This window comes from Schistocerca americana, chromosome 7 (genome assembly GCF_021461395.2).
Source record: "Schistocerca americana isolate TAMUIC-IGC-003095 chromosome 7, iqSchAmer2.1, whole genome shotgun sequence".
Taxonomy (NCBI): domain Eukaryota; kingdom Metazoa; phylum Arthropoda; class Insecta; order Orthoptera; family Acrididae; genus Schistocerca; species Schistocerca americana.
The window spans coordinates 83,036,879-83,052,487 of record NC_060125.1 but is presented as its reverse complement, the minus strand read 5'-3'; the positions used below and the strand labels follow the sequence as shown (position 1 = coordinate 83,052,487).

Below are 15,609 nucleotides of genomic sequence, written 5' to 3'. Positions count from 1 at the left end.
TACGATGCATCATTGCAGTCTACGGTGCCAGTAAACTTGAACTGAAAGTGATTTGTGTTATCGCTAACAGTACAATATTGTTATTAGCAACCAATTTCGTAACGGAAGAAAATGAAAGGTGTTCATATAATGCGAGCTATAAATTGAAAGTAATAGCATATGCAGAAGACCCACGGAAACAGACCAGCTTAGTATCATTTAGGCCCTCCACCAACAGAAAAAACCATTCGCGATTGGCGGGCTAATAACGTAGAATAGAAAAAAAATTAGAAAGACTGAATCTGAAAATATAGGATTGAACGCAAAATGACCAAAACTAGAAGATGTCGTATTCCAATACACTATGTGATCAAAAGTATCCAGACACCTTGCTGAAAATGACTTACAAGTTCGTGGCGCGCTGGAATTCAGTATGGTGTTGGTGCTGCCTTAGGCTTGATGACAGGCCTTTGGTAGGCACATTGATTTTTTACCGAAGATTATTTGTGTTGGCTGTGTCACACAAACATTAGTCAGACCTTGAACTGAATTTCCAATGAATAGAGCGTCATAGAGCAGCATATCTCCTTTTTTTTGTCATCAGTCTACTGACTGCTTTGTTGCGGCCCGCCACGAATTCCTTTCCTGTGCTAACCTCTTCATCTCAGAGTAGCACTTGCAACCTACGTCCTCAATTATTTGCTTGACGTATTCCGATCTCTGTCTTCCTCTACAGTTTTTGCCCTCTACAGCTCCCTCTAGTACCATGGAAGTCATTCTCTCATGTCTTAGCAGATGTCCTATCATCCTGTCCCTTCTCCTTATCACTGTTTTCCACATATTCCTTTCCTCTCCGCTTCTGCGTAGAACCTCCTCATTCCTTACCTTATCAGTCCACCTAATTTTCAACATTCGTCTATAGCACCACATCTCAAATGCTTCGATTCTCTTCTGTTCCGGTTTTCCCACAGTCCATGTTTCACTACCATACAATGCTGTTCTCCAGACGTACATCCTCAGAAATTTCTTCCTCAAATTAAGGCCGGTATTTGATATTAGTAGACTTCTCTTGGCCAGAAATGCCTTTTTTGCCATAGCGAATCTGCTTTTGATGTCCTCCTTGCTCCGTCCGTCATTGGTTATTTTACTGCCTAGGTAGCAGAATTCCTTAACTTAATTGACTTCGTGACCATCAATCCTGATGTTAAGTTTCTCGCTGTTCTCATTTACACTACTTCTCATTACCTTCGTCTTTCTCCGATTTACTCTCAGACCATACTGTGTACTCATTAGACTGTTCATTCCGTTCAGCGGATCATTTAATTCTTCTTCACTTTCACTCAGGATAGCAATGTCATCAGCGAATCGTATCATTGATATCCTTTCACCTTGTATTTTAATTCCACTCCTGAACCTTTCTTTTATTTCCATCATTGCTTCCTCGATGTACAGATTGAAGAGTAGGGGCAAAAGGCTGGAGCCTTGTCTTACACCCTTCTTAATACGAGCACTTCGTTCTTGATCGTCCACTCTTATTATTCCCTCTTGGTTGTTGTACATATTGTATATGACCCGTCTCTCCCTATAGCTTACCCCTACTTTTTTCAGAATCTCGAACAGCTTGCACCATTTTATATTGTCGAACGCTTTTTCCAGATCGACAAATCCTATGAAAGTGTCTTGATTTTTCTTTAGCCTTGCTTCCATTATTAGCCGTAACGTCAGAATTGCCTCTCTCATCCCTTTACTTTCCCTAAAGCCAAACTGATAGTCACCTAGCGCATTCTCAAATTTCTTTTCCATTCTTCTGTATATTATTCTTGTAAGCAGCTTCGATGCATTAGCTGTTAAGCTGATTGTGCGATAATTCTCGCACTTGTCAGCTCTTGCCGTCTTCGGAATTGTGTGGATGATGCTTTTCCGAAAGTCAGATGGTATGTCGCCAGACTCATATATTCTACACACCAACGTGAATAGTCGTTTTGTTGCCACTTCCCCCAATGATTTTAGAAATTCTGATGGAATGTTATCTATCCCTTCTGCCTTATTTGACCGTAAGTCCTCCAAAGCTCTTTTAAATTCCGATTCTAATACTGGATCCCCTATCTCTTCTAAATCGACTCCTGTTTCTTCTTCTATCACATCAGACAAATCTTCACCCTCATAGAGACTTTCAATGTATTCTTTCCACCTGTCTGCTCTCTCCTCTGCATTTAACAGTGGAATTCCCGTTGCACTCTTAATGTTACCACCGTTGCTTTTAATGTCACCAAAGGTTGTTTTGACTTTCCTGTATGCTGAGTCTGTCCTTCCGACAATCATATCTTTTTCGATGTCTTCACATTTTTCCTGCAGCCATTTCGTCTTAGCTTCCCTGCACTTCCCATTTATTTCATTCCTCAGCGACTTATATTTCTGTATTCCTGATTTCCCCGGAACATGTTTGTACTTCCTCCTTTCATCAATCAACTGAAGTATTTCTTCTGTTACCCATGGTTTCTTCGCAGCTACCTTCTTTGTACCTATGTTTTCCTTCCCAACTTCTGTGATGGCCCTTTTTAGAGATATCCATTCCTCTTGAACTGTACTGCCGACTGCGCTATTCCTTATTGCTGTATCTATAGCGTTAGAGAACTTCAAACGTATCTCGTCATTCCTTAGTACTTCCGTATCCCACCTCTTTGCGTGTTGAACTTCAGCCTACTCTTCATCACTACTATATTGTGATCTGAGTCTATATCTTTTTGTGGTAGGTTTCAATAATGCCATAAGCAACATCTATTACTGCGAACGAAACAGGGTACGTGTAAGGTTAGTATGAAGGGAACAGGACTGATGTTTGGAGCGCAGTAAATTAGGAAGGAGCTCCGTTACAACATCCTTTGTCTCAGAGACATTTCGTCCAACCTAAAATAGTGGCACTCTAGCATCACTGGGTAACAACAGTGGCTTACAACAATAATAATGATCATCATTGATCGACTGTAATGCAGATAGTCGAAAATCTTAATGATGACGATGTCCGGTAATTTTTTATGACAAAGAAATTATTACTGCGAGTATCAGTAGATATATCAGCACTGTCGCAGGCTTTTCCTCGCAGACAAGCTGTTACTGCGGACATACACTATGCCATCAAAAGTATCCGGACACCTGGCTGAAAATGACTTACAAGTTCGTGGCGGCCTCCGTCGGTAATGCTGGAATTCAGTATGGTGTTGACCCAGCCTTAGCCTTGAAGATGGCTTCCACTCCCGCAGGCATATGTTTAATCAGGTGCTGGAAGGTTTCTTGGGAAATGGCAGCCCCTTCTCCATGGAGTGCTGCACTGAGGAGAGGTATCGATGTCGGTCGGTGAGGACTAGCACCAAGTCGGCGTTCCAAAACATCCCAAAGGTGTTCTACAGGTTTCAAGTCAGGACTCTGTGCAGACCAGACCATTACAGGGATGTTATTGTCGTGTAACAACTCCGCCACAGGGCGTGCATTACGAACAGGTGCTCGCTCGATCATGTTGAAAGATGCAGTCAGCATCCCCGAATTGCTCTTCAACAATGGGAAGAAAGAAGGTGCTTAAAACATCAGCGGAGGCGTGTGCTGTGATAGTGCCACGCGAAACAAGGGGTGAAAGCCACCTCCATGAAAAACACGACCACACCATAACACCACAGCCTCCGAATTTTACTGTTGGCACTACATACGCTGACAGATGACGTTCAACGGCCATTCGCCATACCGACACCATCCCATGGGATCGGCACATTGTGTACCGTGATTCATCACTCCACACAACGTTTATCCACTGTTCACTCGTCCAATGCTTACGCCCCTTACGCCAAGCAGGCGTCGTTTGACACTTACCGCCGTGATGTGTGACTTATGATCAGCTGCTCGACCATCAAATACAAGTTTTCTCACCTCCCGCCTAACTGTCATAGTACTTGCAGTGGGTCCTGGTGCAGTTTGGAATTCCTGTGTGATGGACTGAATAGATGTCTGCCTATTACACAGAGGGCTCTCTTCAACTGTCGGCGGTCTCTGTCAGTCAACAGACGAGGTCGCCCTGTACGCTTTTGTGCTGTACTTGTCCTTTCACGTTTCCACTTCTCTATCACATCGAAAACAGTAGATGATGATGATGATGATGATGTTTGGATTATGGGGCGCTAAACTGCGCAGTTAGCAGCGCCTGTTCAAATTCCCAACCTTTGTTCAGTCCAGTTTCGTCACTTTCATGAAAGGAGACTGTACACCTAGGTATGTTTAGGAGTGTAAATACGCGCGTACAAACGTATGACACAAGTGACACCCAATCACGTGAGCACGTTCGAAGTCCGTGAGTTCCTCAGAACGCTCCATTCTGCTCTCTCACGATGTCTACCGACTACTGAGGTCGCTGATTACCTGGCAGCAGGTGGCAGCACAATGCACCTAATATGAAAAACGTATCTTTTCGGGGGGTGTTCTGACACTTTTGATCACATAGTGTAGATTCAATGACACCGTCAAAATGGCTCTGAAATTAATACAAAAATGATTCAAATACACGATCATAAGCTAGCGCTAGAGTGGAACTTAACAGACTTTAATAAGAGTGCAGTTGGTTGGTGCTATAGGTTTACGAAGCGTCATGGACTTAGTATGCGAACCAAAATTATAATATCTAAGAAAATGCCACAAGAGCACTAAGAGAAAATATTACCTTTCCATCGGTTTATTGTTCAATATCCAAAGGAAACCAAGGTGGAACTAAGCCAAATGGCATTTGATGTGCTGAGTAACAGAACTGTTGCCATGAAAGGTACTAAAGCTGAGACCACACACATCAAAAAAAGTTTTACATCACCTCGGTTCCCACAACTCCTGAAGCAAGGCGTTGACTGTGGATATTGTATCACAGACACGGTCCCTTTGACTGTTCAGAAACGTCACTAAACCCGCCCAAAGATGTAAACAACCATGCCTGAGCAGCGCCTATTAGACGGAGGGGGTCCTACAGCCGATCAGATCCAGTCGTTCGACTAGGAAGGAAGTACACGGCTCGAGTTGTCTGTAGTCCAACCATGCCTAGACGGTCAATACCGCGGATCGATGGCGTCCGCATTGTTACTTTGTGCCAGGAAGGGCTCTCAACAAGGGAAGTGTCCAGGCGTCTCAGGGTGATGCAAAGCAATGTTGTTCGGACATGGAGGAGATACAGAGAGACAGAAACTGTCGATGACATGCCTCGCTCAGGCCGCTCAAGGGCTACTACTGCAGTGGATCACCGCTACCTATGAATTATGGCTCGGAGGAACCCTGACAGCAACGCCACCATGTTGAATAACGCTTTTCGTGCAGCCACAGGACGTCGTGTTACGACTCAACCTGTGCGCAATAGGAAGCATGACGCGCAACTTCACTCCCGACGTCCGTGGCGAGGTCCAACTTTGCAACCACAACACCATGCAGCGCGATACAGATTGGCCCAACAACATGTCGAATGGACCGCTCAGGATTGGCATCACGTTCTCTTCATCAACGAGTGTCGCATATTCCTTCAACCAGACAATCGTCGGAGACGTGTTTGGAGGCAACCTGGTCAGGCTGAACGCCTTAGACACACCGACCAGCGAGTGCAGCAAGGTGCTGTTTTGGGGTGGCATTATGTGGGGCCGCCGCTGGTGGTCATGGAAGGCGCCGTAGCGGCTATACGATACGTGAATGCCATCCTTCGACCGATAGTGCAACCATATCGGCAGCATATTGGGGAGGCATTCGTCTTCATAGACGACAATTCGCGTCCCCATCGTGCATACCTTGCGAATAACTTCCTTCAGGATAACGACATCGCTCGACCAGAGGGGCCAGCATGTTCTCCAGACATTAACCCTATCAAACGTACCTGGTATTGATTGAAAAGGGCTGTGTGTACAGCAATCTGGACCACCACCTCTCAAGGTCTCGCTGTATGGTGGTACAACATGCAATGTGTGGTTTTCATGAGCAATAAAAAGAGCGGAAATGATGTTTATATTTATCTCTATTCCAATTTTCTGTGTAAGTTCCAGAACTCTCGGAACTGCGGTAATGCAAAACTTTTTTTGATGTGTGTATATACTGCTTGACAGTTGGCGAACGTGTTGCGTCTTATAACTAACGATACAAAAAGTGTGTTAAAATCAGGTTGTGTAAAATCCACAGATATCGTTTAACTGTATGTAACTATTAATTCTCAGAACAGGCCACTGATTAGTTTTTTGTTCGTATGTAGATATCTGCCACTATATTACGATTCCTGAGGTCATGTGCATGATTTGTCTGTTTCGAGGTTACTTTGACCACTGGTTACTGTTACTCCATAACGACAGATACACAATTTGTTAAACAATATGATGTCAATTACAGCGTGGAACTAAGGAATACATACATTAACCATCGACAAACAGATGAAGGCCCATTTGTGATTGCTAATATGCCAACAACTAAGAAAAAGAGATGTCAGTCATACGTTTCTCCAAGTACGAGCTGATGCCGTTCAGGCAGTGATTCAGATGCAACATGTAAAGTCAAATATCTCCGGAAACAAGGGATGAAATTTGTTTGGGAGCAGGTGTCAGACATTGTCTCGGTAGAAAAGAACAATAGCTTAATTCTATCTGCAGTGGATGTTTTGAAACTATGTCTAGGTCTAAAACGGATGAAATTGATTATGCTCGACTTAATTTGGAGTTACAGTATGTGATCAAAAGTACCCGGACAGCCCCAAAAACACTCGTCTTTCATATTAGGTGCATTGTGCTGCCACCTACTGCCAGGCACTTCGTATCAGCGACCTCAGCAGTCATTAGAGAGCAGAATGGGGCGCTTCGCGGAACTCACGGACTTCGAACATGGTCAAGTGACTGGGTGTCACTTGCGTCATACGTCTGTTCAGAATGGTTCAAATAGCGACGACGTGGAGGAAGAAGAAGAAAAATAAAGTTTAGATGACAATTTTCAGGGGTTTTAGAGGTAGTTTGGTTTTATAAACTAGGAATTTTTTAAATTTGGCTTTGCAATTTAGTAATAAGAATGGTAAAAATATCACTTAAAAATTGCTTTAAAATTAAGGTGCGTCTATAGTCCGTAGTGTCTTATAGTCCGTAAAACACGGTATCTATAGAGTGAGCAAAGTGCACTGTGCATATCGCAAAGATCAAGCTGGGATTATTACGTGAATTTTTATAACGCTGTTTGTTTACGAGTTGTAATCACATAGTTTTAATTATCACCCACAAAATATCAAATTGCGACCTTGAAAATTGATGATGCTGTTAGCCCTTCTTTACATGTTCACCGTTCAATGTGTGTATTTCTCACAACTATGGAGGAGACCTCGGTTGCAGAACTCTGCATTTTGTTCGGGAAACATCTCAACTCGAAAATCACCACGTCCCCATTGTGGGAATACTTGACACGCCATAGTTTCTTCATCCGAGAGAAGAGTAAGAAGTCGCTGAATGCCATGTCAGGAGAACAAAGAAGGACAAGGCAAACTTTGATAGCTCAAAGAGGCAGGTTGTGTGACTGTGTACCGAGCAGAGTAAGATGAGGCTGTGGAGGAACACGTACATCTCCTTGGACATTTTCCAGTGACGCTTCGCCTTCACGGCCTCCCGCAACTCGTCACGAGATTTCGGTGTTACTCTCCTGTGACGGTATGCCCCTTACTAGCATAATCTTGTTTCCTCCACACCACGGTAGTCCAAAAGAACACTTGGCATCACCTTTCCCGATGATGGTTTCATCTTCGCCTTTTTTCGGCGGTAGTGAATCAATAAGTTTCCAATCTTTGCTCTGCTCTTTTGTCTCGTCGTCTTAGTGACACGTCCAACACTCGCCCATTGTGGTTTGTTGGCTAAGGAAGTTATGTGGAGAGGACAGACACAATGGCAACATTTACTTGCTGCTGCTTAAAAGATTTCCTTTTGTAAAAGAACATTTCAAAGCGGAGTTCAGCGTTTCTGATATTGATTTCTACCCACTATTTCAGTTCCCGTCTCGTCTGTGAACATCTGTACACTAACGTAGGTGCCGCTATCAGCCTTGACATACGATGAGAATGTCTTTTAGTTTTGTGAGACATTTCTCCGACAGTACTCTGCTACAGTAGTCGATTAATACTTCACGCACTGCCCCTTCGGCAGCCAAACATTTTTCATTCGGCATCTCTCTATCTATAGCCCTACCCTTTGTTTTACATCTATTATGTAGTCGTTTGTTCAAAAAAAAGAAAAAGGTTAAAATGGCTCTGAGCACTATGGGACTTAACTGCTGAGGTCATCAGTCCCCTAGAACTTAGAACTACTTAAACCTAACTAACCTAAGGACATCACACACATCCATGCCCGAGGCAGGATTCGAACCTGCGACCGTAGCGGTCGCGCGGTTCCAGACTGTTGCGTCTAGAACCGCTCGGCCACCCCGGCCGGCTGTAGTCTTTTGTGTTTCTTTACAGTGACCATATACCATGAACATATCCCATCCCGAAAATCGATTTTTGGAACTTTCGAGCGATATGTTTCAAGATTAAAGTGCCTGCCAGTTGAGATTTTCCAGTATTACTTGCGCTGTGTGTCAATCAGACGGCTAGGAACTAACAATGGGATTCCTCTTGCTGCTTACAATCTTTTTTATCTTCGTATGTCAGCTGTGCTGATTTTTGAGAAGATTTTATATCCGGCATTATGTATCCTTTGGTTGTTACGGATAACATTTCCAACAGTGAAATTAAGGTGATGATTGCTTACCTCTGTATCTACCATAGTTCATGTTATTGTTTTATCCACTTCGGATAGCAAAATTCGATTAACATGAAATAAGAATAAGGAATGGATCAGAGGAAGTGGATCAGAGGGAGCCTTTTTGTCAGAAATCAAATTAGGATGTAGAACCATTCTCTCTGTGTCCAGAAATAAGTGTAGAGTTTTAAAAACTGCTACTGCGCTTACACAATTGTCTCATAATACGTTAACAACAGCTATTTTCACTACACAACGACATGAAATTTCTAATGGTAAAGTGCGCCACCATTACCTACGCGAACAAAAGAAAGTGTTTCAGACGAACACACAAGCCGCCAGTTAAACAGAATAATCAGGTATTGCCTCCAAGAAAAACAAAGAAGGAAGAAAACAAAGAAAGTAGTACATATTCTGCGCACGTGCTCCTTTCATCCGGCCGAGTTGACCTTTTAAGTGCAGAAGGGCACCATCTTTCGCCGGCACCGTTTAAATGCCCTCGGGACTCGTCGCCTGTGCGCCTGCGCAGTCCCCGCTGTTTCAATTGCCACGCTCGATTCGGGGCCGCCGACGGGACCGCGTGGAGGGGAGATGCGGCCCGGGCTCAGCGTGGTCGCGCGGGCGCAGAGTTTGACCAGCCTCGTTGGAGGACGGTCGTGCGTTTGGTTTGCAGTGTCTGTGCGCGGAATTTCCCTTCAGGCGTCTTGTGCCTGAACGCAGTAATTCTCCTCTGCTAGTAAGTACGCAGCTGGTTCTATCAATGATTTCGTACCGTCGCATCACTGTCGATATTTAAAAAAAAAAAAACTGAAGTCTATTTTTGTTTACATGTGTGATCTGACATTTCGCAATGTTTATGTTTGTGTTTGGGATGCACATTTCTGGCGCTGACGGATAGTTCTCTGTTATGTAGCCAGTATTTGAGTTTAGCACGGAAGTATTGCCAACCGAGGCAATGATCACATTTGAAAGAAAATGCCTTAAGTGTTTTGGCAGCTTTTGTGCCTATTCTTAGCTCATCATTTTAAATACCTAACAAGAAAACTGTCAATACCAGCAAAACAGGATGTAGGTAAAGGAGGTACAATATTTGTTTACACTGTTCAGTTGCCAACTTTAGCATGTAAGAAGAATGTATAGTAGCCATAGGATATGCCCATGCGTTTCACATAGGCGTCTCTCTCTCTCTCTCTCTCTCTCTCTCTCTCTCTCTCTCTCTCACACACACACACACACACACACACACACACACAGCAGAGTGCCAAATTTACGATATGCTAATTTTTTGCTATACAGACGTAGTAGAAATAAGTGAAATCGTTCTCTCTCATGTTTGTAGTTTATAGATGTCGATATTTAACGACGTGAGACGCTAATAAGTAACTGCGATTGATTGTGTTTGCAGAAACTGAAGATACAATGCATAGTACAATGGCAAGATTCTGAATACACACAGGTGACAACGGTATAAGCAGAGGGGATAAAATTGCAGACTGGCAATAGCAAGAAAGGCAACCATCTCATATCAATTTCAGTATTAGGCAGTCTTTTCACAAGCGTGTAGCCTTGTACGGAAGTGAAATGTGGACGATATGGAGTTCGGATAAGAAGCTTTTGAATGGGTAGATAGACTAACAAATGAGGGGCTGAGTCGAATTTAGGATAAAAGAAATTTGTGGTACAATGTTACTGACACGGGGAATCGGTTCACCCTGGGGGATCGAGGCATTTTCAGTCGGTAGTGGAAGTAGGTAAGGGAATAAGAATGGTAGAGGGAAACAAAGGATTGAATACAGTAAACAGGTCGAAATAGACGTAGATTGCGGTAGTTATACTGAAATGAAGAAGCTTGTACAGGATATACTTGTGTGGAGATCTGCAGCAAACTAGAAAATAACGGTATTCGTATACAGCACCTGCAATTTTTCTTGACAGCAAATATACTAAGAATAATAGAGAACTGATACAATGCTGCCCACTTAAAGATGAATGTAGCGTTCTCGAGCAAGAAAGTTGCTTTCTACAAACAAATTACACAGGGTAGAGCGGATGTTGACAGCTGTGTGCTGTGTTGCGTTATATCGGAGGAGGAATACATGTGATCTTTGTTTCAGTTACAGCCACTAACTACAATTATTTCATTGAGATTAAATGAATAGACGTTATGTGGATGAAATGAACGTAGCTGAAATGAAATTGTGAAATCAGTTCGGAAGTGCTGAACCTAAAATGTTATTTACTACAGAAAGTATTTCCGATAGAAGTACACTTCTTTGTAATTCATTACATGTATGGTTGTTTGGTGTTGTCAGAAAGTTGGCGTGATAAGACGAGTGATACCACATGAATGTAACGGAAAGTGACGATTTTGGAGTTTTAAAATATTACCACTTACAAACACGCTGCGATAAGAAATGTGTTATTTAAACGTGCTCTTATTGACTGAATGGAGTCGAGTGACATATTATGTCATACCCCTAATACGGACTTGTAGAAAATTTCTGCCATATTAATTTTAATATTTCGCACTGCTAGACAATAGCACAGTAACCAGAATGAAATCTTAACTCTGCAGCGGAGTGTGCGCTGACATGAAACTTCGTGGCAGATTAAAACTGTGTGCCGGACCGAGACTCGAACTCGGGACTTTTGCCAGTACCACCAGCGACTGTTTCATTTTAAAATTTTAGTTCACCCGCCTTTCAGATTTGCAAACTGTTGTTTCTTCCGCTTTATAAGGTATTTCTCCATCAATGACAGTTTTTGTACACGAGCAAGTTCGCAAGGATTTCCTGCTTATCCCTCAAGCCTTTAGTTGGAACATGAGATGGCTGATTATTTCGCTGCCTTTTCCTCCTCTACGGTTTCCTAGAAGTCGTGTGTTCGTCAAACAGTTTTTGTTTTCGTGACCTCTGCAGCCGTGGAGTTCTGTCGTCTGTAACGGAAATTTTATCAACTACATTTTCAATGCGTCTGCATTCCAGAATTTGTGATCTCATTGTAGTATCTAGCAGGTTTGTCAAAATTTTGTCAAATTCCTCGAGCGATTCATTGCTTTGGATCCGTCTGTATTTAGGCATCCTCAGAAGTAGTATGACCGAAATTTCAAATTTTCGTATACAGATACAGGTATTTCTTCGAAGAGTTTTGCTTAGTCGTCGGTACTCATTACTAGAAATTTGCGATTTGAAGTGCCGATGACTGTCAAAATAAACGTTGCGGAGACAACGGTGACCTTCCTTTGGTGATGCCGCTTGCGTTCGCGCCTGTTGGCACCCCCTTCTCCTCCCGCCATTGTTGGCAGGCCCATCTTAACTTGTATCTCGTTGGTCCAATGATCCGTTCGAATTGGATAATGGGCGCTCCACTGCTAGTAACTCGACTGCTCCACAATTCTCAGCTGCGGTGCTGTTGCCTTCTGTGCAGCAGAATTTTCTATACAAGAAGCGGACGGAGGCACTGCACGATCAGAGACACTGAAAAGGCAGTAGAGATGCAATTTCCAAACATGCCTCGTTAATTCAAACCAGAATACGCCGTCCACGGTTCTTCGTTTTCCCCGGTATGAACACGCAATCAGGTCAGTGTATTTAATTGCGTTGCTCATCGTTAAAGCTAGGCCAATGGTAGTCACCCTGGTGCCTACAGCCCATTAGAGGACTTTCCAGCTTTCATAGTGAGCAGTAGATACTAAAAACTTTTGCATTAGGTTTTCATAAAATTTTACATAAAAAATTTGCTAAGTAATCATTATTTTAACTTGCTGTAAGTCTGTTTTATAAATTTTGTAAGGTAACGTTACTTCCCTACTTTATAAATCGTCATTACTGTAGAACCGGTGGGCAGTTAGAAAAACATAGACGCAAAAGTGGTTTAGGCGATTCTAGTGACATTGACTCCGAACTTAAACCGTTGTCTAGATTGTGTGACTAACCACTCGCAACTTACATTGATTAATCATACAATGATAATCATAAATCCCATTTCTCTCCCTCGCTTATAAATGAAAAATGAACTAATAATAAAACGGAAAAAATGTGAAAATAAATAATAAAAAGGCACGAGCGCGCGCGCTCTCACACACACACACACACACACACACACAGAGAGAGAGAGAGAGAGAGAGAGAGAGAGAGAGAGAGAGAGAGAGAGAGAGAGAGAGAGAAAATCGATAACATTTGCAGAAACGAACGACACTCGAGGCACAGAAAAATGCACTTACGGAGCTATATTTCGGAAATAGTGACCATAAGGAAAACAGCGAACTCTCAACCAGATTGCCGTATGAGAGAAAGCTGTTTTGCTTCTAAATAATGAATCAGACGCTGATCTGTAAGTAGCTTTCCATTTTATTATAAAAACTTCAGTGGACTGTTTTAAATCTGACTTACACGTGCAAATGATGACCAATATCTGTTGCCTTTTGCTTGTGCCGTTTTTCCCGCGGATACCTTGGGTCGGCACGGTTAATCGGATGTGGCAATATTAGTTGAAGGGGTGGCCAGATCCCCTTCCTGCCGCCACCCTATACCCCCTGGGCAGGAATTAGTGTACCCCAACTGTCTGCGACTAGTGTAATCCATGGAATACTGCGAAAGTGTTCAGATGTCTACGAGACGTGGAACTGCTGTGGGACATGGGGACCAGCCCGGTATTCACCTAGGGGGATGTGGAAAACCGCCTAAAAACCACATCCAGGCTGGCCGGCACACCCGCCCTCGTCATTAATCCGCCAGGCGGATTCGATCTGGGGCCGGGCGCCTTCCCGAGTCCAGGAAGCAGCGCAGACGATGACCCATATATGCAGACGAAAATATCGTGTAATATTTCAGGACACTCACTGGAGACGTTTTGTAGCCAAGGCGAAACGCGTCTGGGTGCACAAATTTCATTAAGAAATCTTCATGTGCTGCATGCAAAAGGCGGTTTTGTTTTGAATTACTGCAATTTTCAATTGAAAGAACCTTAGATGGATAATCCAGTATAGAGTTGATAAAATTATATAGTACTATTGCAGTCTCTGTTTATTAACATTGTTCATGTCCGCAGCTCGTGGTCTTGTGGTAGCCCATACCCCCTGGGCAGGAATTAGTGTACCCCAACTGTCTGCGACTAGTGTAATCCATGGAATAGTGCGAAAGTGTTCAGATGTCTACGAGACGTGGAACTGCGGCGGGACATGGGGACCAGCCTTGTATTCACCTAGGGGGATGTGGAAAACCGCCTAAAAACCACATCCAGGCTGGCCGGCACACCCGCCCTGTCATTAATCCGCTTCCCGCGCACGGGGTCCCGGGTTCGATTCCCGACGAGGCCAAGGATTTTCTCTGCCTCGTTATGACTGGGTGTTGTGTGACTCATCATCATTTCATCCCCATCGACACGCAAGTCGCCGAAATGGCGTCAACTCGAAAGACTTGCACCAGGCGAACGGTCTACCCGACGGGAGGTCCTAGCCACACGCCATTTCCAACATTGTTCATGACGATCCATTTGCCCAAGGAAGAGAAAAGTCGGTCATGTCATTTCTACGTCTACAATTGTCAGAATGACGACTTGTTGACAGTGAAAACTTGGCGAGTTGTACGTATATGATAGTAGAACGCTGTATTGAATCTAAAGGCAACAGTCGACGAGCCTGGTGCTATGACAAATAATTTCAATTGCCTTAATTTTATTTTTAGGTTGTATTAATACTGTCGCCGAAGAAAGGAATAGATACGCAGAGTGGACAATCTCAGTTTTTCATTACCTCTATTTTCCGCAAGCCAACTTAAAACTGTGTGGCGGTGGGTACTATTGGTGACTTTGTTGTTTCCCACTCATAAGAATTGCCTATTGGCGACAACGTTGTCCGGCAACATTGCGGGCACATGAACTGCGACCACAAACATTCCGGCATCTATTACTCGGCATTGTCGGGGTAATACAATTCCGGGCCGTAAGTACGATATTTATAAGGGGACACACTGTTGCCACAAAATGGGCGAACGCCATGTGGTGACAGAGAGTACCGCTCTACTGCTTTTGCATGAAACAAGATGTCAAGTACGAACAACAGAAATCGGGCTTTGTTGATGCGTGTTCTTTTTTAAGCTGGCAGAAAGCTTCTGAAAATTTAAATAGTAACTATGTTGCATATATACCTGTTCCAGAATATCGAAACGTGATTGCGCATATGTTGTAAAAGCAGTTGGTCCGACAGTTGCTAAAATCGATACAAATCTGTAAGATTGTATACTTAAAATGCATTGGCAATCACACTTCGGTTTTCAACAAATGGTGATGAGCTCTATGTACACGTTCCGTAGCTCTGACTGTGGATGAATAACATTTATAATATTTATAGTTCTCTCGTTTTGCCACTTTTCCATTGCTGCGTACAACAAACTTACAGTAACAAACAACTGCTATGCGACTATGTGCACGCGAGCAAACTTCCGAACAAACGCGAATCTATACAGTATTGCTGTCTCTCAGAGAAGTGACTGTAGCGCTGCCGGTGAGAGAAGTAGGAAACGAAGTCGAGAGCGAGAATGAAGCATGTACAAACAAGGACAAAGATAGCTATTGCCCTACAATACGAAATATCCGAACAAGGACAAAGAGAGATATTGCCCTGAAATACGAAATATTCCCCCCTTTGTGGAGAACCCGGGTAACCTCTCGGCAATACGTCGTCGACTACCCGCAACATAGCATTATTGCCTCCCCCTCCCCTCCCCCCCCCTCGTTATTCAAAAGTGCCTTCTATTATAACCACATAGCAGCACTGTTGATGGTAATGCTATTGCGGCCAAATATTGAAGTAAAATATGGCTCATTTAAGCACACCTTAAGACTCCGTATGTTCTGATTTCCACGCCGT

The 15,609-nt window shown here is 43.4% G+C and overlaps 1 protein-coding gene across 1 annotated transcript in view; it reads left to right on the top strand.

Moving 5' to 3' along the window:
* Nucleotides 1-9,365: 9,365 nt before the first annotated feature.
* Nucleotides 9,366-15,609, top strand: part of LOC124622075 (guanine nucleotide exchange factor for Rab-3A-like) — a 500,693-nt gene continuing 494,449 nt past the window's right edge. The window contains exon 1 of the mRNA XM_047147648.1: nucleotides 9,366-9,477. The gene's annotated coding sequence lies outside the window, so the exon portion shown is untranslated. The remainder of the gene's footprint in view (nucleotides 9,478-15,609) is intronic.